Source organism: Calliphora vicina, chromosome 4 (assembly GCF_958450345.1).
Source record: "Calliphora vicina chromosome 4, idCalVici1.1, whole genome shotgun sequence".
Taxonomy (NCBI): Eukaryota; Metazoa; Arthropoda; class Insecta; order Diptera; family Calliphoridae; genus Calliphora; species Calliphora vicina.
The window spans coordinates 60,911,853-60,936,550 of NC_088783.1; positions in this window are offsets into that span (position 1 = coordinate 60,911,853).

The window sequence follows — 24,698 nt, forward strand, 5'->3', positions numbered from 1 at the left end:
TGGGAAATTGTATGGGGATCATTTTTGTTGAAGACCTCAACCCTATAGATCTTCTCTTTAGGGGTCTATGTGGCCTTTTATTCGAGAAAATCAAAAAGCGTCTTTTAAACAGGGACATTTGAGGATTAAAGTGTTCTACGATAATGTTTGCCGGAAAAACACCAAAGTTGTAAATAAAGCTCTTTAAACTTAATTAGCAAAATTACACGCCATCTTTGGTCTCAAATTTTTCAAAAAAAAAACCGCCAAAAATCCATATATGATTCGAAGAAGCTGAAATTTAAAATATAAATAGTCCATAAAAAGATCTACAAAAAACATGTATACATATGTAAAATTGCTCTTTTAGTTGAAGAGATAGTTAGGTTAGGTATATTTATTTATTTTTCATTTTGCTCGATGTTTTTTTTGTATAGATATCAGCTATATATGTGACAAAATGCTTAACATAATAAACAAAACTTTCTAACCGTTTTCTTGTCCCTATAAAAAATGTAACGCATCCAAATTTGGAACATGTAAAACGGATTGTATTTTTCAGTTTTTTTTTCCAAAAAAGTCCATAAAGATAACTTAATGCAAAATCGTGCTAGGTAAAACTTGGCTCATTAAAGCAGAGCAGGTCCTCCCCCTAACTTATCCAAATTTACATTTAAGTAAATAATTCTATAAACTAAAAGCATTGATCATCAAAAATGCTCCATAATTGTATATCCCTATGTGTTACTGAATTACCATCTCACGGTAAAAAGCGTCACGGTAGGGACATTTCTAAAAAAAACTCTGTTTTTGGAACACATTTTCCCCGTTTTAAGAAATTTGGTATTTGAAAATAAAAAATTTCTAAAATTATAATGTCGTTGATTTAAAGATAATTAATTCTATATTAGTTCCAAATTTTGTTATGATATCTTTAAGCGTTAAAACTATATATTAATACAAATTTTATATTTTTCTTCATGGAAAATCACCATATTATAATCTTTTTAGTTTTTGAGTTAAATGATGTCCGCAAAATATAAAAAATTATTTAATTTTACGAAAATATCAATCCGCAAGTACTAGGGTTTTCATTAATGTTAAATACTTATATGAAAAGTCTATATTTACTTTTCAGAAGCTCCACGAACTATGCCCCCTTTGAACAATTTTAACAGTTTTTCATCATATGAAATTTTATAGCAATATCTCCAATAGTTTCAGAGATACCGAATTATTACCAAAAAAATTCGTTTCTAAACCATTGTGTGACAAGTCTTCTGTATATATATGAAACTTATTTGTATTGTTTGATGACGTTCATTCAGAAATAGATTTCACCGTAAAATGGACGAATCGCGCGGAGCTTTACCCGAACAGAGTACCTGATATACTAATTAAATGATAGTTCTACAGATGTAGCTTAATAAATGTAGCAGATATCAACTGCTTAAGTTAGGAAGTCCCTATTGGTAGACCATTTATAACCTGAATGGCTCAATATGTGACTGGGCGTTTTATGTAGAAAATATTTCTGGTTTTAAGCAACCCGCAACAAATTGAATTCCACACAAATAAAGAATAAATTGAATCTTCCAGTGACTTCGAAACACGCTTTACACATTTTACGAAACGATGAAAACATAAAATGGAAAAAGCCGAAAAAAAATTTAATTTAGACGTTCCTGACTCATACTCATGCTATTGACACGATTTGAGATCAAACGATGTTCGGATGTCAAAACGTAATTTCGGTGCTGGCAGTGTTATAGTTAGGTCAGCGTTTTCTGCAGTTGGAAAGTCGAAAATATGTTTTGTTCCGACAAAAATGAATAGTGCGATTTATAACGAACTGTTGGAAGATGCTCTTCTCTCATTTATGGATGAAGAAATGGATGAAGATTGCATATTCCAACAAGATAATGCTGTAATACATGTTTCTAAGCAATCGAAATCTTGGTTTAATGAACATAGCCTTCCTCTGTTAGACTGGCCGGCTTGTAGTCCGGACTTAAACTTAATGGAGAACTTGTGGGGATACATGGCCCGTAAAGTTAATGCAAATAATGCCCAGAATGAAAGCATAATGACTGTGACAGAGCTGAAACTAAGAATTAAACAAGTCTGGGAGGAAGTTGCTTCCAATCTGCTTAAAAATTAGTGGAATCAATGCTAGGCCGTATTTTTGAAACAATCCATAACAAAGGATCATCCACACATTATTAATAATGCTACAGTGGCCCATAAATTAAAGTGCGTTTATATGAAATACCCTTAAAACTGGCTGTTAATCTCAAAATTTAAGTAAAAAAAATAAATAAAGTACAAATGAATTTGTTTTGTAAACAATATTTTAAGCGAAGTCTTTACTAATTTAATAAACATATTTGTAGCCCCCTAAATATGTTCTTGTTTAATTTAATTTTAATTATATTTAAGAAAATTTTCTCTTGAATTTGCGCCATCTCCTCTGCAAGGATATGTATACAAAATGTAAAATTTCCTTTCGATTGCAAACTATAACCTAATAAATGTTCACATTTCATACAATTCACGCACATCACTGTGATGAAGACGAATTGTTTGTGGGTCCAGTGCATTTGTCCTTAAAGGATATCCAGACATAAATACTAAAATATAATCCTTAATTTAATTAAATTTCATATTTATGTATTGCTACACCATTTACATATAATGTAAATGTATGTAAAACTATTAATATTCATACATATTCATAATACATACATATACATATATAAATATCTACAGTTGTTAGTTTGAATATACAATTTGAAAACATATTTTATATTCAGTGTTGCGTAAATTATTTGCTAACATGATTATAAATGCATCAGAGAATTAAGGGCTATTTTGCCATGAATAATAGTGAATGCATATATTAGAATATATACACAAACGGAAGCATGCCTTCATATATCATTTTAGTATAATGAACGTATGAATTAATATATTTCGCATAAGCTCAAGGAAACTAAATGAGTTAAATTATATATAACAGTTTTAAGTTCCTAGAAATTAGGACATAGTTAAAATTTCTTTTATAACAGACAAGCATTTTTCAGTCTAGTTTTTAGTTGTTTTTTTGTTGTTCTAGCATAATATTTTTAAAATGTGTAAAAAATCGACTTTCCCTATTTTACTTTATAATATTCGAAGCCTTTTAAGGTCCTGTATTAGCTTCTAAAACATACAAACATTTTTCCTAGAGTGTGCACTTTACAGTTATTCATACTAATGTAAATATGTATGTTTGTATCAGCGTCGACCTATAATTGAATGCATGTGTTGCTCGTATGATATTGTGAAGCTTTTTGTTGGTGTTTTTCAGTTTCAGTATAGAACATGAAAAAACTATAAATAAATTCGTAGAAAATAACTTAATTTCTTAGTGTTGAAATGTTTTTAGCCATAAACAAAATTGTGTATAATTCGGTTAAAAGGGAAACTTTTTATTGGTCAAATACAGACACACACAGAAGCATACGCTTATATACAGACTTAAATGTATGTATATTAGACCTGCCCTTAAAAAATTGATTTATATTGAACCGATAATTGATAATTGATTTTTATTGTTTGGCTGCACATATAGAATATTTCAGTTGATAATGAAGAATTTCGGTTGAAGCAACCAAACATTTTTAACCCTTCTAAAATTTTGTATCCACAATTGTAAAATTTAGTCACTATCGATAAGCAACCAATTCGGTTGCTACTGCGAATCTGTTTTCAGTGTTAAGCTAAAGCTATGAACTATTTTCGAAGCACAGAAAAAATGTATAGAAATAATAACACTGTCCAACAGCATTTTATTAACAAAATTCTTAAAGACCATGTCGATTAGACCATTTTTTTCGAATAAACTTATAGTCCAGCTGGTCTGAATTTTTTTTTATACAGTGGGTCAATGTTTTAATTTTTTGGTCGAATGGAGCATTATACTAAATGAAAAACATGTTGTAAGTTAATGTCTGAGAGAATTATTATTGTCAGAGTTACATTGTGGAATTTTATGGGGATCATTTTTGTGGAAGATCTTAACCCTCTAGCTCCTGTGTTTAGGGGTCAAATATATCCTTTTTTCTAGAAAAAATTAAAAAAAGTCCTTTCATAAAGGACATATAAGGACTAAAATATTCGCCGCAAAATTTTTGGTGGTTATTTAGAAAAATTAAACGTCGCCTTGTGTCTCACATTTTTTAAAAAAATAAACAAAAATCTATTAATAATCCAAATGAGCTGATATTTAAAATATAAATAGTACTTTATAAGATCTACACATGTAGGTTATCACTTTTAGGTCCAGAATTATTTGGTTTATTTATTTTTTTTAATTTTTCTCGAACTTTCTTTAGTTTTTTAGATATATTGGGACTACGGAGAATCAAAATTGTTATTTAAAATATCATCTATATTTGCGCTGAAATTTCGAATACAATAAAAACAATTATAGTGTTGCTATGCTGTTCCAATCAAAAAGTCTCAATTTTTTGGACAGTCTAATTTTATTTTATTGGGTTTATGTCTTAATAACGCGGGAAAAGTATTACTCATCTTTTGAGGCTAAGAACTCATCAAGCCAATATCGGATACTCTGTTCCAGAGAGAGCGTTCTGCATCGATTGAAACAAAGAGCAGTCGGACGGGGCATGGTCTAGACTATAAAGCGGGTGAGAAAAAATTCCCAACCACTTCATTCTAAATACTAGTTAACAGGTATTGCAACATGTGGCCGAGCGTTGTCATGATCGAATATTAAGGTTTCATGTCTGGCCGCATATACTGGATGCTTTTCGGCCAATGCTCTCTTCAATGATGGTCTGTCTGGCCTGATTTGAGTATGTTATAATAGATAAGACCCTTTTGGTTCACCAAATACATAGCATTACCTTAGCGCAATGGATATTGGCTTTGGTATTGAATCGAGTGGATTATCGTAATGGCTAAATTTTTCATCACAAGTAGTGATTCACTTTTGTTGTGTTCAAGCATCATTTCGGACATTAAAAATCGCATTTCCATTCGTAAGGTACCCAATTTCCCTGCTTTTGGATGAAACCTGCTGCTAACAAACGTTTTAAAATTGCTGCTTGAGTAGCTCCCAATGATTTTTCCAGCGCTTCTTGAGTGTGAGAACTATATTCATGGACCAATTCTTGGTCTTCAAACATTTATGGCTGTTATGAGCGACCTCTGTCTTCTGTGTCAAAATTACCACTTCTGAACCCCACGAACCATCACCGATGGAACACATTCACCATAAGCTTTGGTGAGTAATCGATGTGCTTCAGTGGCACTTTTTTTTCAAATAAATAAAGCAAAACTTCCCACAGATGACGCTTTTTTGGCACAAAATTCATAATTTTTGAAACAAAAACAAACTTTGTTGTTCAGTAACTAAGTGAGAATAAATGAAGCATATATACTAAGGTATTCATTCGACTAATGATCGTTCGATTAATCGAATAATTTCTTATGAATAATTATTTGAACAATTTAAAAATTACCATTTTTGAATAACGAATAGTTCGAACAATTTTATGTAGAATAATCGAATAAAACGAATAAATGTTCATATATATCTAAATTTTTTAAATTGCTTCGGGAATACAAAATTAGTATTTTAGTAAAATTGTTAATTTTTGTTTTTTCTTTACTCACTTACACACTACAGTTTGTGTCGGCAAGAAACCTACCAATTGTAGTAAGGAAATGTAAGAAAAGATAAATCACGGTTTATTGTTGGTGTTTTGTTTAAGCTTTGATATTTTTACAAATAAAGCTTGAGAGTCTGTAATTCTCAAACACTCTATAGTTTTATTTGTATAATATCTTTAGTTTTTCTAAAGCTTTTTGGGAAAAGGTTTCCTGATGATCTGGCCTAAGTAACCAGTGAAATGCGCATAGGAACTAGCTTATCCCCCAACAATAAATTTCAGTGAATTTATCAAACTAAAAATTGGGAATTTAGCATAAAAACAATTTTGTTAATAATTCAAATTTAACTAAGTAATAATGACTCACAAAAATTGTATTGTTTCTGATATTCGACAAACAACTAACGACAAATGGACTTTCGATCACTGGCAGCAGTGTTCCGATAGCCCCTTCTATAAATATATAAATATTACTGCAAGAAATTAAAATTCTAAAACAAATCTTTTCAAATTTTTAACTTAAGACTTGAACCAATGAAAATGAAAGGTACGGAATAGAATATTTGTTATTTGGCTGGCAAAATATTAGAAGAATCGCAATTAATAATCAAAATTTTAACTTAGATTAATGTGGAGTGGAATGTGATTTTGAAACGGTCGTCGAAAGTGATATTGAGGATGACATTTATAATGATAACGTTGAAATTGACAAAGGCAGACTAACGTTTTGCTGCAAGAAAAGCATGGAGTTCGTCTTATACATGATTTTGAACATCGTTGAACATCTTTGTCTAACATGGTAATAAACTTTTTGCGTATTTGTAAATGCATCAATCATGCACTGCCTGATTTCAAATTAGCCACGTTCACTGACAATGATAACAAACTTTGGATAGATTTATATAATTCCCTAAGACAACTTGATTAAGCAATAATTCGGAACCCTCATAGAACTTGAGGGTATAATACAATTTGTTGTAAATAATTTAAATAAAGTGTATAATTCATTTACTAAAGAATTAGTTACTCATTTTAAAATCCGAATTAATGAACGACATAAAAGTTCTTAATACGTTTATATTGTAGGTACTTGAATTTAGGATCATGTCCAACTAGCTCAAATTTTTCAAAACATAGCTCCAAATCGGAAACTATAGGGTTTGCTTGTCAATTGTTTTGTAGATTATTCGGGAGTTAATCTGATCAGAATATTTCTGTTGAAAATTTAATAATGGACTTTGTTTTCGAATGTTTTTTAACATTATCGATACTTGAATTGTTAACTTTAACGTTATTTTTTGTTTTTCTTTAACAATAAAATATTAAAAAACCGACATCAAAACTTCATTCTTTACTATTTAAAAAAAAAATAAATTATTAGAATATTTCGATTAATTTTAAACGTGTGATCGAATTATTCGAACAAGTTAAAATCTCTGATTCGAATTATTCGTTTTATTCGAACAAGAGAAAAATCGAATAATTCAAATATCCTAATACATATATACCCTTGAAAATGACGCATAAGTTGTTAAAAGCTAAAACAGCCTTTAAAAGATCCATATATTGTAAATTCCAAATTTTTAAGTCATAAACTTAACACATGAGTCATGCCACCTAACTTCACGACGATCGGTGCATAATTGACCATAGCACCCAAATAAGGCCAACATTTCACGACGAAAAACAGAGTGCCAACCTGAATGAACATTTTTGAATAAAGTTTAGAGCAATTTCATGTACTTTATCACATAAAATCGAATAGAGTACAGACCTTGAATAAAGATTTCTTTCATATTAGAGAAATCAAAATAGTAAGAATGTTTATCCTATTTTGGTTCTCGTTATCAAATTATCTTCAAGTTCTTGAAGAATAATAAATAAGAGCCATCCAATGCAAATTTAATAAGGGCAGGCCTAATGTATATGTACATTGTACAATATACATATGTATAATTTTATTTGAACATTTTAAAATCCAATTTGAAAATGTTATTAAAGTATTTTTGGTAAAATTTATGGTCGTGTGGTTTACAACATTTTACAAAGAGAATTTCCACAAACTGAAAAAGAAGAACTGCAAACAGGATAAACATATTTATTTTGATTATAATTAAAAACAAGGATATTGCAAAAGGTTTCTTACACCAATGTGTAATGAATTTATTTTTAGTCAAAGCGTTTAATATAAAACCATACAAACAAAGTTAAAATTTGTTTTTATATCAAATCTAGCAAATCTGTTTTAATTAGCTTTTGGTCTGGATGTAATATTGTCAACTTTTAAAAACACATAAAATATAATTAACGAAATTAAAGGACTTTGAGCGTGATATGATTATAATGTATCACGTAATTTATACTGGTGCATGACTGTCTCTTGAATTTAGTATTTAGAAAAGACAACAACATTTTCGCTAATGTTTTTACTACAGATAATAAAACATTTTGTATTAGCTTTATATTTGTTTTGCAACTATTTAAAGTTAATGTACATTATTTTTAATTTTAATTTACCAAAAACCATTTGTAATATTTAAATTAAATTAAAAACGCTGAGCTATGTTGGATTTAGAACTAAATATGAGCTTAAACAACAATTTCATTATTTTAATTTTAAAATTCATTAAATTGTATGCAGATTTTAAGCAACAAACACTTTGACTATAGTACAAAAAGAGCAAGCTAAAACAAAACTCTGACTCTGCTCAAGAGGAGGGAATTTGCAAAAAAACATAATAAAAACCTGATAACGACCGAAATGTATTAAAACGAACAATTGCCGCCACATAAAACGCATTTGCACTTATCGTAGGTGCATCAGCAACACACCTGATTTCTAAAGGGCCAATAATGATATAAAATTTACAAGAAACAATTTGGCTAATTTCCAAATGATTTTTTCTTATTTGCAGGGGCTTTTTGCCAAACAAACAGCAATACAAGAGGACAACCTAAAAAGTATTTTGAAAGTCAAAAGTTGAAATTTAATTTAAGACATGAAATCAAATTTCAACCTAACCTAACCTATTAGCAATTACTATTTGTGACATACATATTGGTTTTCTTACACATTGTTTTTTTTTAATTCAACACCAAACTTCTCTGAATAATATATTCGAGAAAATATCCCCCCAAAGTCCGACACTCTATGTCCTATCATTAATAAAGTTATTCTTGGAAGTGGATCTTATGTGAGAGCTATGGCTAGTTATCAGTGTTGCCAGGAGCTGGCGAAAAAAGAAGCTATATTGGCTTCAAAAAAAAGGCCAGAAAAAGCTAAACCGCTTTAGAAAAAAAGCCAAAAAAAGCTAAAATATTATAAATTAAGAATTTTGGTTTATATTTATTTTTAAATAAAAAATTAGAAAATATGTTCATAAAATTCATCTGCTTTACTTAAAGGAAGTACTAAAAAGTTAAATACTAGATTAACCATGTCAGAAAATGGACATTGTTGGTTCTATATTTGTCCATTTGTAGTTTAATATATTCTGCCCCTGAGCCTTAAGCTTCGTAATTTTATTAGCACTTTAATTTTTCACTATCAATATGACATAATATATTTTTTTTGGTTTTACTACTTTATTATCAACGGGAAAAAAATTGATTTTGCGTATGGTAATCTTTGTCGCAATTGCTCAATTAGTTTAATTTGTCGTATTATTTTTGTCATAATCTTCACTAATTAAAACGTTCTTTATTTTATCTCTCATTCATCAAACTAGTATGAAAAATGTGTCAAAAACATTAAACAATTTTCAATTGGCGACGATAATGGATCAAATTCCTTGAATTTTAAATCAGAAAACAGCAAATGATTTATTTAGTTTTTGTACTTTGTGCAATACTGGTTTTAAAAAAAGATGGTACGCCAAATTATAATCAGTGTATTAATTACGTAAAAGTTTGGCTTTTTAGAATTGCTGGTTTGACGAAATTAACACAAAATGGGTTTTAACTCGAAGCATAGATCCACAAGACGTTTAACGGCTATTGATCGCCATCCAGTATCACAAGCCTTCAAGCGTTTGTGGGACTCTTGTCCATTATATAATGATGAATATAATGTGTAATAACAATTTTGTCTTGAAAGAGAATTTGCTAGACATTTAAGCTTTCAGATATAAATTACTCTATTTCATTTTGAACCACTTGATATTGGCAATTGTTATTTGTTCTTTTAATACTGAACAATTCTTGAGTATGTTGAAAAGCTAAATGAAAATAGTAATGAATTAATATGAAAATGGTTCACAAATATAAATTTTGCCTTTTTATTTACTCTTTAGTCTCGAAATTTTTAGCCTTTTTTAATTTCAAAATTTTTGAAATTAAAAAAGGCTAGAAAAAAGCCACGAAGCTAAAACCAAAATTTCGAGACTAAAGAGTAAATAAAAAGGCTAAATTTAGCCTCAAAAAGGCTAAACTGGCAACACTGTTCAGAACTCTGGATATACGATTTTGCCAATTTTTAATACCGATATATTTCCGATCAGCAAGAAATATATGAGGAACACTTCAGCACCCTAAGTAATTTTCTGTAGGCCCTATCGTGCCATCAATAGACAGATAAACGAAAGACGGCTGGACTTAAATAGCTTAATCTTCTTAGAATTTTATAGGGTCCCAGAAAATATATATTTTTTGGTTCTCCGACCAATATACATATCTTATAAATTATGTTTTGGTGGTGTATATAAAAATTAGTCAACAATTGAGATTGTATTAGATTGGAAAAATATTTATTAAACATAGAACTTATTTTTGAATATTATTATTTATATCTAACGTCTTTTAATGACTTTTCATCCTGCCTTTGCAAATGTGATTACATTGTATACGGCTTTTATATTTGCTATGATATTCGATTTATTTGGCTTTCACTCACTGCCATAAAACACAAATTTAGTCATGTTTAACAAAAGTATTCCTACACATTATAAAACACGGGAGATGTAAATGATAAAACGGGGTGCAAAAAAAGGATAAAATTAGTATTTAATATAATACATACCTAATTAGAAAACTTAAGGTCATAGGCTTTAAGAGGGGACCTCAATAACAGCGACAATAATATATTTGATAAAGCAATTGGAAGAGTGAACAAAAATATTAATGCACAAAACTACTTCTAAGGATCATGCGCCTATGATAGCCGAAACCAACTCATCGTCCAGTAAAGTCTCGATCACCTGCAAGATATTTCTTTGATGTTGATGTGTCACAATGTAAAGTAAAATGTTGAAAAAATTAAAAAAGCCAATTAATATTTTTTATATATTATTTTTTTTTTTTTTGGAATTAAAAGCAATTATCTAAATATGATGTTTATACTAAAATATGAAGGCAATACAGTTATGAATTAATAAATTTTTGTTTTATTTTACTTCTGACAATTCTTATATGCCCTTAGCGAACTATCTATATACAATAATTTACACAGTAATTTGAAAATTTAAAATAAATATTAAGTTGAATGTGAAAAAATTATTGACCTACAACTGATTTGAATATTCAATTGAAAATCACTGAAACGTAATGGAATAAATTATTCGTATGAATAAAAAAACCAATGAATTGGAAACAAAAAACTAAAGAAAAAAAATTACCAAAGCCATCATCATAATCATCCTTTACATTTAAAATTTAAAGTTATATTGTTTAATACAATAATGTACTTACATGCATGAGTGTATGATAAATAAGTTGTAAACTGGCCAACTAAAAAGGGTCTTCCAATAAGGACTTCGAACTTTGATAGTTGAAAGTGGCCATATTGTTGGAGGAACATCTGTCAAATTGATTGTTATTTTTTATTCAGTTTGTTTTGCCAAATCCGCATGTATGAATATAGCGTTCAACAACATGATTGCTTTATAACAAGTAAGAGAACTATATTCGGTTGTGCCGAATATTATATACCCTTCACCAAACTAAAGTTAAACATAGTTTTTTTCAAAATCGTTTTTGAAAATTTAAAATTTTTTTTTTCAAAATTTGTAAAAAAAATTTTTTAATTTTTTTCCAAATTTTTTTAAAAAAAAATTTTAAATTTATTGCTGAAAAAAAAATGATGACAAACAAATTTTTTTGGTAAAAGAATATATTTCCCGATTATAACTTTGGAAATATCTATCATTAGATATCCACATTGTCTATATTAATGACCTAGTAATCCAGATATTGCTAAAAAATAGGCCGAAAATCGATGTTTTTTCCTTATATCTCAGCCCTTTGTGGGCCGATTTTAAATAGCAACCGAGCCGGAAGAATTCCCAATATATTTATGTATCAATCATATTTGTTAGTTATTTGGGGGCTACTACTTAAGAGATATGGAATAAAATTCGTAAATATTTTTAATATTTGTTGTGATTTCTTTACTGAACTTTCTTAGTCTCATTTTAATTCATTCTCCTTTTTACTCCCTTTCAAATTTAATACACATTCCTAAAATTTTCTGTTTAGAAACATTTTCTAAAAGTTATTTTCCCACTTGATTTCGTAGTAAAAGAAAAAGTTTTAATTGCAGTTAGTTTAAAATTTTACTAGTAGTTTTTGGATTTTATGTGTTTCTTTCATACTAAAAACAATCACTGGATGGAAATAACTTTTTTTAAGTTCCTGTGTCAGTTATGTATGAGTGCAGATAGTGTGAAATTAAGTATGATGTTTGTTCAATCATTCATTTATTTATACCATCCGATTTTTACACTTCTTTACTTTTTATGTGACTCATTATGTAATGAAGATTGTTAATATAGGTTTTATAGCTGTTTGTATTTTTACGCACAGCTGTTGGTGTCATCAGAGTGAAAACTGCATTTAATAACAAATAAACATATACTATGTCCTTGCGTATAGTGGTGGACACGATAATAGTACATTTCACATATGCTGTTTTCAAAAGGACATATTTTTTTTGATTGATTATCCAATTTTTGGCCATTGGTGTACCCTATGGTATGTTTTTTTTTTGCAATCCTTCTCAATTTATTCATATATTTGTGGCTAATTGCAAGAAAATTTGCACTGGACAGAAATTTAGAACGTTCACCAGATGAACTCTGGAGGGAGCAGCATTGGCAGAGCAGCATTCAAGGATTTTAAATTTGCTCATGGAAGATGGTCCACTACGCATTAGAGCAAGAATGAAATTCAAATAAAAAAAAATATATTTTCTCTAGAGCAATAAGAAAAAGACTGATTGAAAAAAACTTACGTGCACAGAAAAAACAGATTCGTACTCACAACCGAATTTGTCGCCAATCGAATTTTGTCGGTTGCATGTACTATCGTATAATTCGGTTGAAATTACTGAATTTATATGGTACTCGTAACTGAATTCCAAAACAATTCGATAGCATTTAGTCAGTAACTATTGTGAATTTTTTGTTATTTCTACATACATACATATGTATGTAATTTATTTCAAAGGAAAGATAAATTAGTAAAAATACAATAAATAGTTTCGAAACATAATTAGTGTATTGTGGTATATGTAAATATGTTAGTAACTGGATGTTATCCTTCTTCTGGCGATTGTTGGAGGAACCATTTGCAGCAGTTTCAATACATATTATAGCCCAGAAGACACGACAGACCTTTGCGAAAAATTTCTTTTGTTTTTTGAAAACAGACCACTGTCTTATATTCTTCTCAATTTCAATATATAATTTAACTCTGCTAGCGAAGTACCTCAGAGGTCCAGAATTGGAAAAGTTGACTGCAGTTTATCTGCACAGAATTTTTAACAGTAAAAAAAGTATTATTGCTAATATCTTTAAGTAACGATTTTCTTACCGTCGTGACACTCGTCAACAAGTTAGACAATTGCATTTCAGAACCTAGCATCTTCTTAATGGAAATATGTAGATTTGTACTTATTTTTATATAAAAAACGGCTTTGAAGGTTATTTAATAACTATCAGCAACTGAACTTAATATGGGAAATATAATTGAGCAAAATATTCTATTTTCAGCGAACTTTTGGGACCCTTAGTTGCAATTATAGACTGATATAATATTTGTTTCTTTTTGTAGTAAATTTACTTAAAATTTTACGAATATTATATTTAATATTTTTTATTTATCTAGAAAATGTCAAACATTTCAATACCCAATTTTCGGTTGAGAGCCCCGAATTAATAGAAAAACTATAATTATAAATGAATTGTTCAATTGTTATACAAAATTAATTATTTCAACAAGCAATATTTAGTACTGAGTCTTTATATACAAAATTTAATTCGGTAGTCATTTTCAACATTTTCAAATAAATTTCAAAAATACATGAATTGGTTTATGTAACTAAATTTTCTATTGTAGAATTTATTATTGCATCCCAATTATGTTTTATATATTAACAATACAGATTATTAGTTGCAATAATTGTAACTGTTTTCCAACCAATCTGTTTTCTGTGTGTGGAATTGTTTTCAGTATAAGCAAAATGTTTTTAAAAAGAACTCCCAGATTTCGTTTGCCCATGAGGATTTAGAAAAGCTTTTCTGGAAGAATTTCCTCGGAGTGACGAATCGAAATTTTGTAGGTTCAGATCTGATGGAAAAAAGTTGCGTATGGCATCCCTTAAACATACAGCATAACACAAAGCATGTCTATAGGTCCATAAAAAAACGGTGGTTAGAATGAAATGGTGTAGGAAGAATTTTCTGGGCATGATAGCCACACGAGGTGTAAATCAAAATATACAAAAAAATTAACACAAATGACCATACCAATCTCCGGATCTCAATTCAATTTAAAACATATGGAATGAAGTGGAGCAGCAAATAATGACAAAATTTAGCCAATTTGTGGAAGGAAATCAAAAACGGTTTTTAGGTAAATCCAAAAGAGCGGTATGTGGATCTGGTAGAGAGTATGCATAGGAGATGTGCAGATGTTATGAAAAATAAAGGATTCCCTACTAATGCCCGTAACTTTAACAAATAGATATCTACTGTGTAAAATTCCAAGCAGTTAAATTTACTTAAAAGGTAACTTGACATTAATTTCAAATCAATATCTACGGGTAAAAATTACCAAATATTTTTACTCCATAAGTAACTAAGCACTGCCATTTATCTATTTGTTGAAATTACGGGCATAAATATGAAGTTTTAAATGATTAATTATTTTTTTCATTGTTCTTGTCAAAGAATAATAACAAGAAGTGAAACGCAGTCAAAAAAATCTAAGTCGGTTGTCAAAAAAAATCTAACTATATGAATGAATTGGTAACATTTTGTTTATATGTATTGGTGATCAAACCACTTTCACCACACTCCTCAACCACACATAGTTTTAAAAGCTACCTTAAAAATGATAACAAAATTTTATTATAATTAAATTTAAAAATTCGAACAATTCTCAAATTATTAATTTTATATTTGACCTGGAAAAGTTTTATAAATAAATTTTTCATCTTTCTATTAAATAATTTTTGTAAAAATTAAGCTTATTTGAATTTTGTATTAATTTTCAATACGAAATTTTACAAACGTTTTTTTCAGTTTTAATTTAAACACCCAAAATTTAATGTCAAAAAAAATATATTTTTCGTTTGTGCAAAATATGCACGTTTCTGTTAATTTAAGGATTTAAATATGTGTAAAAAAATTAAAAAAATTTATGTAATTGTGAAAGTGTTTGTTAGAATTGCAATTTTATTGCAATTTTCAATAAAAAGTTTTGAAGATAAATCTCTCTCTCAAGTGTGTTGAATTCACATACTACTTGTATGTGAGAAGAGACAGAAGTTGTTGTTGTAGAAAAATTTACAGGCTTCCCTTCTTGTTATCTTTGGTTCTTGTGTGAATAATATTTTTATTTTATTCTAAATTACAATACAGAATTCTATTTTGGGTAGTTATATTCTGGAAATAAAATCACCGAAACACAACAAAGTAATAAAAAAAAAAGTGTTGTAACATGATCTAAGGATGATAAGTAACACCTTTGAAATATAAAGGGTTTAAAAATATTAATATTTGCTTTCATAGCAAAAGGTACCAAGTGTGCCAATCTCGTTTCCAACACTGCACAGTGTGAAAATGAAAAAAAAGATAAATATGTAACTTCTAAACAGATAGATTTTAACAAAATTGTCCATGGCTATAGAGGGGGGTTAGATGAGTTTATGTTTTGAATTTGGACTTTTAATATTAAAAGGGTGGTAGATCACCAAAGCTACAAAGTGGTGTATTTTTAAAAATTATGCCAAATTTTAGTCCTCGATCTGTTGTGAAAGATTTTTATATATGTAGAATTTTTAGCATTGCAAATTTTTATTAAAATCGGAATATCAGTTTAGAAGTTAAAGATTTATTTCCATTTGTTTCATTTTACCCACTGTTTACTGCATACATAAACAAAATACATAGTTTTAAAAGTAAACTTTTTTAAACATCAAACAATAACAAAATCATTAACTAATTTTTTAAAATAAGTTTATTTTTTTTATTTCTTTTATCATGTTTTTAATACCAACTTTGTTTTTGTTGCTGCGTTTTTGCTGATTTTATCGCTGTAGTTTGTAAGTTGCAACAGCAACTTTTGTTTCGGATGTTGTTATTATAACACCGACAAATTGTAATATTTTATAATTATTATGACAGGTTTTCCCTACCGATTGTTAATTTGTTGTGTGTTTTGTTAGAGCTTTGTTGGTGGTAAATACATGGGTATGATGTTTGATTTTATGCTGTACATATTATGGTCGCCCTTAGTTTGCACTTTTTGGATTTTCGATACTATCGATACTATAGAAAAGGTTTTTGAGGATCGGCCTATAATTTACGCTACCCCCCATATAACCTCTATATCAGAAAAATAGTTTATTGCTAATAATTGTTATACAAGGTGGCGCAAAATTAATCTTCCTATCAGAAAATGCTATAAATTTTGCGATTGGCCCCTAATGTCAGTTCTGTTTTGACATTTGTGTAGTAAACACATGCGAAATACACGTTAATAAACAATGTTACGCTACACTGCTCCAGAACGCGGAATATTGCTGACTATTTATTTGACCAATAATCGGTCAGTTTTTTCATCAAAAATAATCATGAGTGATGAGGCCCATTTTCATCTTAGCTGTTACGTAAATAAGAAAAATTTACGCTTCTGGGGCACTGAAAATCCGCGTGTAACCCATAAAGAGCCATTACATCCGCTCAAAGTCACTGTATGGTGTGTTGTTTTCGCTGGAGGAGTCATAGGACCTGTTATCTTTGAAGACGTCGCGGGCCAAACGGTTACTGTGAATGGTGAGCGCTACGAGTTCTTTTTGCCGCAACTTGATGCATTGGGATTGGAAAACATGTGGTTCCAACAGGACGGTGTAACAGCACACACTGCACGTGCCACAACCGATATGCTGAAGGATGCATTTCCCGGGCGAAAGCCAAAACTATATATTGATGGTGGGTATACAAGATTGGGCACAGCCGAATATAACATTCATACTTGTTGTATTTGATAAGACCATAATGATTCTTATAAGGGCTAAATATTTTTTAATATTTAATTTCACATTATTTTCTTGCGATTTTGTAATTCAACAATTCTAGAACGTTCTAACATAACTTCTTCCACTACATAGTATTACGAATATAAAATATGTTAACCCTATTGTTAGGTTAAGCCCATTTGGTCCAATTTTGTAATTGTTTCCTTTGTAATTTTTGAACTGACACTAACTAAAAGAGCAAAAACATTTTTCTTTTAAAATTTCAATAATTTATATTTTTGAGTGATTTTCGGAAGTGGGACTTATATGGGGGCTATGACCAATTATAGACTGATCACTATAAAATTAGGTCGTGTGATTTATTTCTCTATGAAAGTTTACTATGTTGAATTTTGTGAGTATACCAAAATTTTTAAGCGATTTATGCACGTTAAAGTGATTTTCGGAAGCGGGTCTATATGGGAGCTATGACTAATTATGGAACGATTGTAACAAAATTTGGTGAGTGAATTTTGTATATATATAAAACTTATTTGGGGCGGAATTTGTGGAGATACATATATAAATTAAACAATTATTACCGATAAAGTCCAATTTCGGAAGGATATTTGTATGGGGTCTAGGTGAAATAATGGACCGATTTCAGCCAGTTTCAATAGGCTTGGTCCTTGAGCCGAAAAAAAATTATGTACCAAATTTCATCGAAATATCTTCAAAATTGCGACCTGTACTCTCCGCACAAGGTTTACATGGACAGCCAGCCAGCGAGCCGACCAGACGGATGGATGGACATCGTTTAATCGACTCACAAAGTGATTCTAAGTCGATCGGTATACTTTAAGGTGGGTGTTATTTTTGGGCGTTACAAACATCAGCACAAACGCATTATACCCTCCCCACTATGGTGGTGTAGGGTATAATAAGTATTTATTAGTTTGCTTTATATGTTTTCTGAAATATAATCAACTTCCGAATCTGAAATATCAGAGTCACTTTCTGCATTGAACAATTCTCGTATTTCATTTTCGTTCAAGTTTGCCATGTCGTATGTATAACACGACTGTTCTATAAAAAACTGCACACAAAATGAACCAAGCATTTGCAAATATTTGAGCTTCTTTAGAGCAAAAATCAAAAAAGGGGTATCCCACAATTATCGTTTACATATGTAATCTATGTTGATTAAAAAAACAATAAAGTGGAATCCCTCTCTTGTTTTTTACATCAGCTGTTTATATGGACCAAATGCTCCATTAACCTAAGGGTACTGCTACACGTTCGATATATATTGTGATATTTGGATCGCGATCCATTGTAATGGATCACGCAAAATTAGGTTATTCTGCGATTTGGATCGCGAACCATCAATACTGCATGCTACACGTTCAATAAATATCGCGATACTGGATCGCGGTCAATATATATTGAACGTGTAGCAGTGCCCTAACATTTTAGTTTTTTTTTAGTTTTTTAGTTTCATTGTTTTTTTTTATTTTTCAACATAAAATTTAATAATAATAATATTAAGTATACGCACATATCAACGTACTCAATTATGTCGTCTAAAAGTATGCAACGTTCTTTAATAAACAAAATGGCAAGGTTTGCAATGGAGCGTATGAGCGATATATAGTTATAATGAAATTTAGTGTAATATTAAGTATACGCAACGTAGTCATATGGCTTTCATCAAAATGAAATGAAATTGTTTTGGAATAAGGTGGGACTTTCAAAATTCTGCTATGAAAAAGCTGGATGACTAAAGTTATACTTGCGATTCAATGAGGAAAACTTTAGCCTTTTTCGTTTCTGTTTTAAACATATTTGCACCTCTACTAGAAATATAGATTCACTAACTAAATGGACCATTAACCTAACATTCGTAAGTTTTTTCTAACCTAACAGCAGAGTTAAATTTAACAATTATTGTATGTATGCAAACTTTTCAAAAAATAATTTTTTTAAAGAAGACTTGAGTGTAACCTCTAAGTTTTTTTTTTCGATTTTGTTAAAATTTGCTGAATTCGTTTTTTAGAATAAGAATCGAAAATCGATAAAAAAAAAATATAAGGGCCACCTTAGCTAATTTGAAAGTATTTTCATTAGAGATAAGCCGTATTAATGTCAGGCATTATGATAAGATACAAAAACAATTATTTGTTTATAAGGAAAAATATATAATTTATTGTAATTTGGATTTTAAACAAAACTTTAATTTCAATTACTGCTTACAGCATTTTAGCTCTTAGTATTTTAGCTCAAAAATGTGTAAATATATTTAAATATAGTACAAATTCATTAAACAATAAAATATTAGCATATTACCCGGTATTTATAAATTTATCCACTTTTTTTGGAAATCCTCTTATTAAAGATTTTATAGTTGCTTCCGTTACCTCTTTGGATGAGGTGGTGCATTTGCGCTTAAAATCGCACATGTCGTGGGATATCTTTCCTGCGTGCTTTAAATCGCTTTTTACAAGAGACGAATGTCTTTCCTCAGGCCGAAGTTCTGTACTTTGGTGATCAAAATTTACATTATTGTTTGAATACCACTCAGGAGCCTTTTTCCATAGTGGCATGTTGCCAAATCGGGCCAGAAATATGAAGGCACTCAGTGCCTTTTTAAGAAAGGTTAAAGCCGTTTTTGTAGACACTCCTTAATATATATATTTTTTTTGTGTTTTGCCACAACTGCAAATTGCTTGCCAAACAAGAAACTTCATGGAGAATTTTATTGGTTTTTTTGTCCGGTATTGTTCTGGAACATTACCTCGTCCATAAGCTACATACAAATTTTGAGCCGGAAGTTGTGAAAAGTACATAAGTTTCATCATCCATCACACAACAGCTGTATGTTTTATGAAAGTTTACCTACAATTTTCGCTCGTTCTTTTGCTTTTCAATTCTTTACCGCATTGCGATCTGTAACTTTCTGAACTAAATACGATCAGCATTAGCTTGGGCTATGCGCACAAAAGAATTAGAGCATTTAAATTTACGAGCTGCTTTTCTGATAAAAATGTTCGGTGCTCTTCGAAAGAGTTGTTCGACTTATTTTGCTTTACCAGTATCTGTTAGACCTTTTTTATTCCTGATCCAGGTTTTCGATTAATATTCAAATCTTTCTTATACTATTTTGATGGCATTTGAAGTAGTGTAACGTTGAATCTTCAGATATTTTGCTTTGTTGGACTAATGATAAATTTTGGCTGGAATAGTGGGTATAAGTTTTTTCTGAGTCAGTCTATATTATTTATTAGCAAAGAAATTGGTACATTTTAATCATTTTCCAATTCCTTTTGTATTAATTCGTTTATGGTTTTCAGGTGCAAATATAGTTTTGTTAGATATTGTTATAATCAGTAATATTTCTTATAAAATTTTGCATATTCAATAAATGAATTCTCCATATTAAATAAATGAAGCGAATAATTAAAAGGCCAGCATTCTATGAAAACAAAATGTTACCGGTTTGTTTTGATACCTCAAATCAGCACTTGAATTACATTTTTTCGATAAAAACCTTTGACCAAATGCTATATGTATTTGATTACGAAAAATAAGGAGAAAATTAAATAAATAGACGCAAAGTCTCTGGGTGTAAATGCAGTCATGCCAAAACCCTTAACAGTTTGTGTTTGTTTAAGTGTTTCAAAATATTTCTTCATTTAAAATTCATCCTCATGCAGTAAAATTTATGTAGGTAGCAGAATTTACATTTTGTTGCTTGTGGAAATATACGCCAACATTTTCATCTTTGATGGCGTATTTTTTTAATTTATATTGTTCTTTCTTTTGACTCTGTATGTCATTGTTGTCGTCATAGTCGTTGCAATTTTTCGTTTAAGGTTTTTTTACTGTACTATGAATAATGGTGCTACATTTGTATCTTACGTCCTCTTTTTTTCGTCAAGGCTTCTATGTAAGGGTATATTTAAGAGGAGCCCTTAAAATATTGGGAGTATAACTTAAAACTGCGGTATTTTTCAAATTTATAGCTTTTATTCTGAAATATTTGTGCAATATAAATTTATTGAAAGTATTTTCCATTGTTCTTTGTCCTTTTCTCATCTTTATGGCAATAAATGGACTCCGCGCCAAAAGCACTGCTTATTTTTTGATGCCAAGAACGAATCATTCCCATTTCTGACGTGGAGCACATACCAGACAGAGCGTTCTGCATCGATCGAATGTGTTTTTATATAAGGCGGGTGAGGCAAAACTTCCCAACCACTTCTTTCTAAATAGTTTTTAACAGGTACATATCACAACACGTGGCCGAGAATTGTCATTGTGGAATATTACTGTTTCATGTCTGGCCGACAATGCGAATCAGGAGCGTTTAGCAGAGGTTCCCTGTAATGTTCTGCCAATATTTCAGAAGCTCATAATTGATAGCACCCTTTTAGTCCCTTTTTGGCAGGCCCGGGCGATCTTTGTATTCCGTTTCAAAATCACCTCATCTGAACCATACAAACTATCTCTCGAACGTTGAAACCAATGGATCAAACATTCACCATAAGCTTCTGTGAGTAATCGGAGTAATTCAGCTGCACTTTTTTCAAATTTATACGTCCTTTTGACGCAAATAGGCAACGTATGCTCAATAATTTGAAATAAAATCTAAGAAAAAACATTGATATTCATTATTTGACTATGTTTAGTGAACTAAAAATTTTGTAATTTTTTACTTTTGTTTTTAGCTTGACAGCAAATAACAACTTATATATTGATTCATTGCAGTTCAATAAAATCGATTCAAGACATTATTAACTTTACGAACTTAAAATAAAACACTACTTGATTAATTAGTTATTCTACAAAAACAGCTTTAAAGTTTTTTATTCGACAGGAAATTGTAACACTATTAACATGCTTTCATTTTGATCTACAATATTTTTCCCAGCATATGTTACACATCAAACTTAATTTGTTGAACTTAGTTCCACAATATTGCTTGTTACAAAAAGAGTAGTGTTTACTCAACTTAAAAATTGAAACCACAGCTAAATTTAACAATGATTTATAGATCCTTAGCATGCTGCTTTTATTTTTTCAAACTTGTGCATGTTTTTCTCTCAGCAATATAATTAAATTTTCATGACACATGTTAAGGATTGCACTTAAATTCAAAATTAAGCACATTCAACTTGAAAAATTAATGTAGACGAACAACTATAGTCATTGAAAAACATTGCAATTAACTATTTGCAGCAGCAAAATGTACTTGAATTTTGTATGAGCAAAAAACTGAAATGTTTCATTAAATTTAGGAATTTGTTTTATTTTTTTCTTATTTAAGTCATCTTGCCTGAGCACTTAACTATTATTAAATGTTCGTCAGGAATGTGTTTAGAGAACATTAATAAAAATGTAATTAGATTCTTTGTTTTTTGTATTCTTTTGTTTTAATTTTCTTAGTAATTTCATCATGAACACTATCAAAAGTTACATTCTTTAGATTTTTTTCTTTTAGCTATGCTGTTTAAGGTTGCACAGTGGAGCAGAATCAACTTTTGGAAATAAATCTGGCGGGATTAAAATTGACGTGGGTGTAGCCAAGAAGTATTAAAATTTAATTTATAAAAATGGGTCCCACAAATGCTCCAGGGGCGGCACTATGGAGACTCAAATTAGGGTACCTTCGACATGTAACATTTTTAATCACGTGTCATTTTGTTTCCCATACCATTTCAAAGATTTTGGGTCTCCTATAATTTCCGATGTGTGGGCATGTGAAAATAGAAATTTAAAAATTTGTAGGACCAAAAATTTACTTATCTAAACAAAAAAGATTAGTTCGGTATGAATGTGAATCAAATTGTTCCAAATATTTGCAATCCAGTTAAAAATTTTGATAAAAAATTTAGATTTTAAAACTCAATAAATATGTAATATGTAAAAAAATGTTTAGTTATTGAGAAATCTCAATGAAATTTTCAATGTTTTTTTGAATTTGTCATTCCAAATAATACAGTGTAAAAAAACTTGTTAAAAGTTCAAAGGGAATCCCGCTATTCCTAAAAATTGGAGCGAAAATCCCAAACATTTTTTACAACTTTAGTCATAGAGTCCACATTTCCTTCAGGACTGTGAAAATACTTTTGGGATAAATAGGGACACATCAAGGTATCCAGGGCTGCTTTCTGTTTTCTGGTTCCAGGTTTGAGATTTTCGAACATGTGGGAAAAATTTTAAATTTTGAAAATAAAAAATATTCGAAAAAAAGGACGTGGTTTTTCTACCAGAATGTTCTCCGTAAAGATACCTTACAGAAAAATATAAAATTGTTGTATGTTCTTAAACTAGTTTTTTTGACCATATTGACCAAGTTCTCTTAAGCACTAATTTTAATTTTTGTGCTGTTATTGTAAATACTAGACTTCATGTTATATTTGTCTTAAATTTCTTCAAAATCGGCCCAAAAATAAACAACATTTCTATATCTTTGAATTAGAATTTCCAAATATTGAAAAATTTTACTTTTGACATTCACGATTTAAGGGTTAACGTTTTCCGATTTCAGGAAAACTTTCAGACTTTATTTAGGATAACCTGGACTATAATATTCTGAACAGATTTTTTGGCTTATTCGCCAAAATATGGCCAAAGATTAGCTTTTCTCGAAAATCGCAAAATTTATATCGCAGGTACGGAAAAACTATATATTGACATACATTTTCCACATTTTTATTCCCTATTATGCACTATAGGTTAAATGACTACTTTTTCTGTGCTAAATTAATAACGACTACAAAATCATGGTATTCAAACCAAAACCTTAAAGAATTTCAAAAGTAAGAATAATTCTATTAAAAAAATGAAATTTAACCCACTAACGACCAAAAATTAACCCATTTGCAATCATTAATGCAAACTTAATACATTAATTTATTTTAATTATACTAAAACTTACTAATTCATTTTGTAAATTTAAATCAAAAAGGTCCTCTTCGCTTTCATTACTTTCATTGTCTTGGTGGCTAAAGTGAAATTCTTCCATGGGTTCACTGCAACATAACAGTTAAATTACTTCAGGTGGAAGTGTGAAAAGTTTCCATTTTTTTAAGCGCCTATTTAAAAATGATGTGGAAATTAATGGATCTGAGGTACAGCTTAATATTAATATTAATTCGGAGCTTAGAAAATATGTATTCTCCGCTTCCATTACAGCGTCTTTTTGCATCTCAAAAATTTTTCAGCAGTATGAAGTAAAATAGATTGCAAAGAAACTTTGGCAAGAGTCTCATTTGCTTTTAAAATTTCAAAAATTTATATTCGTGAGTGATTTTCGGAAGTGGGTTATATGGGAGCTACGACCAATTATGGAACGATCGCCATGAAATTAGGTCGTGTGATTATTTTCTTTATGAAAGTTGCATTTTCTGTTGAATTTTATGTGTATATCAACATTTTTAAGAGATTTATGCACGTTAAAGCTATTTTCGGAAGCTATGACTAATTAAGGACCGATCATCATAAAATTAGCTGACATGAATTCCGTATATATAAAATTTATGTAGATACCTATATAAAGTCCAATTACGGGAGGAAATTTGTAT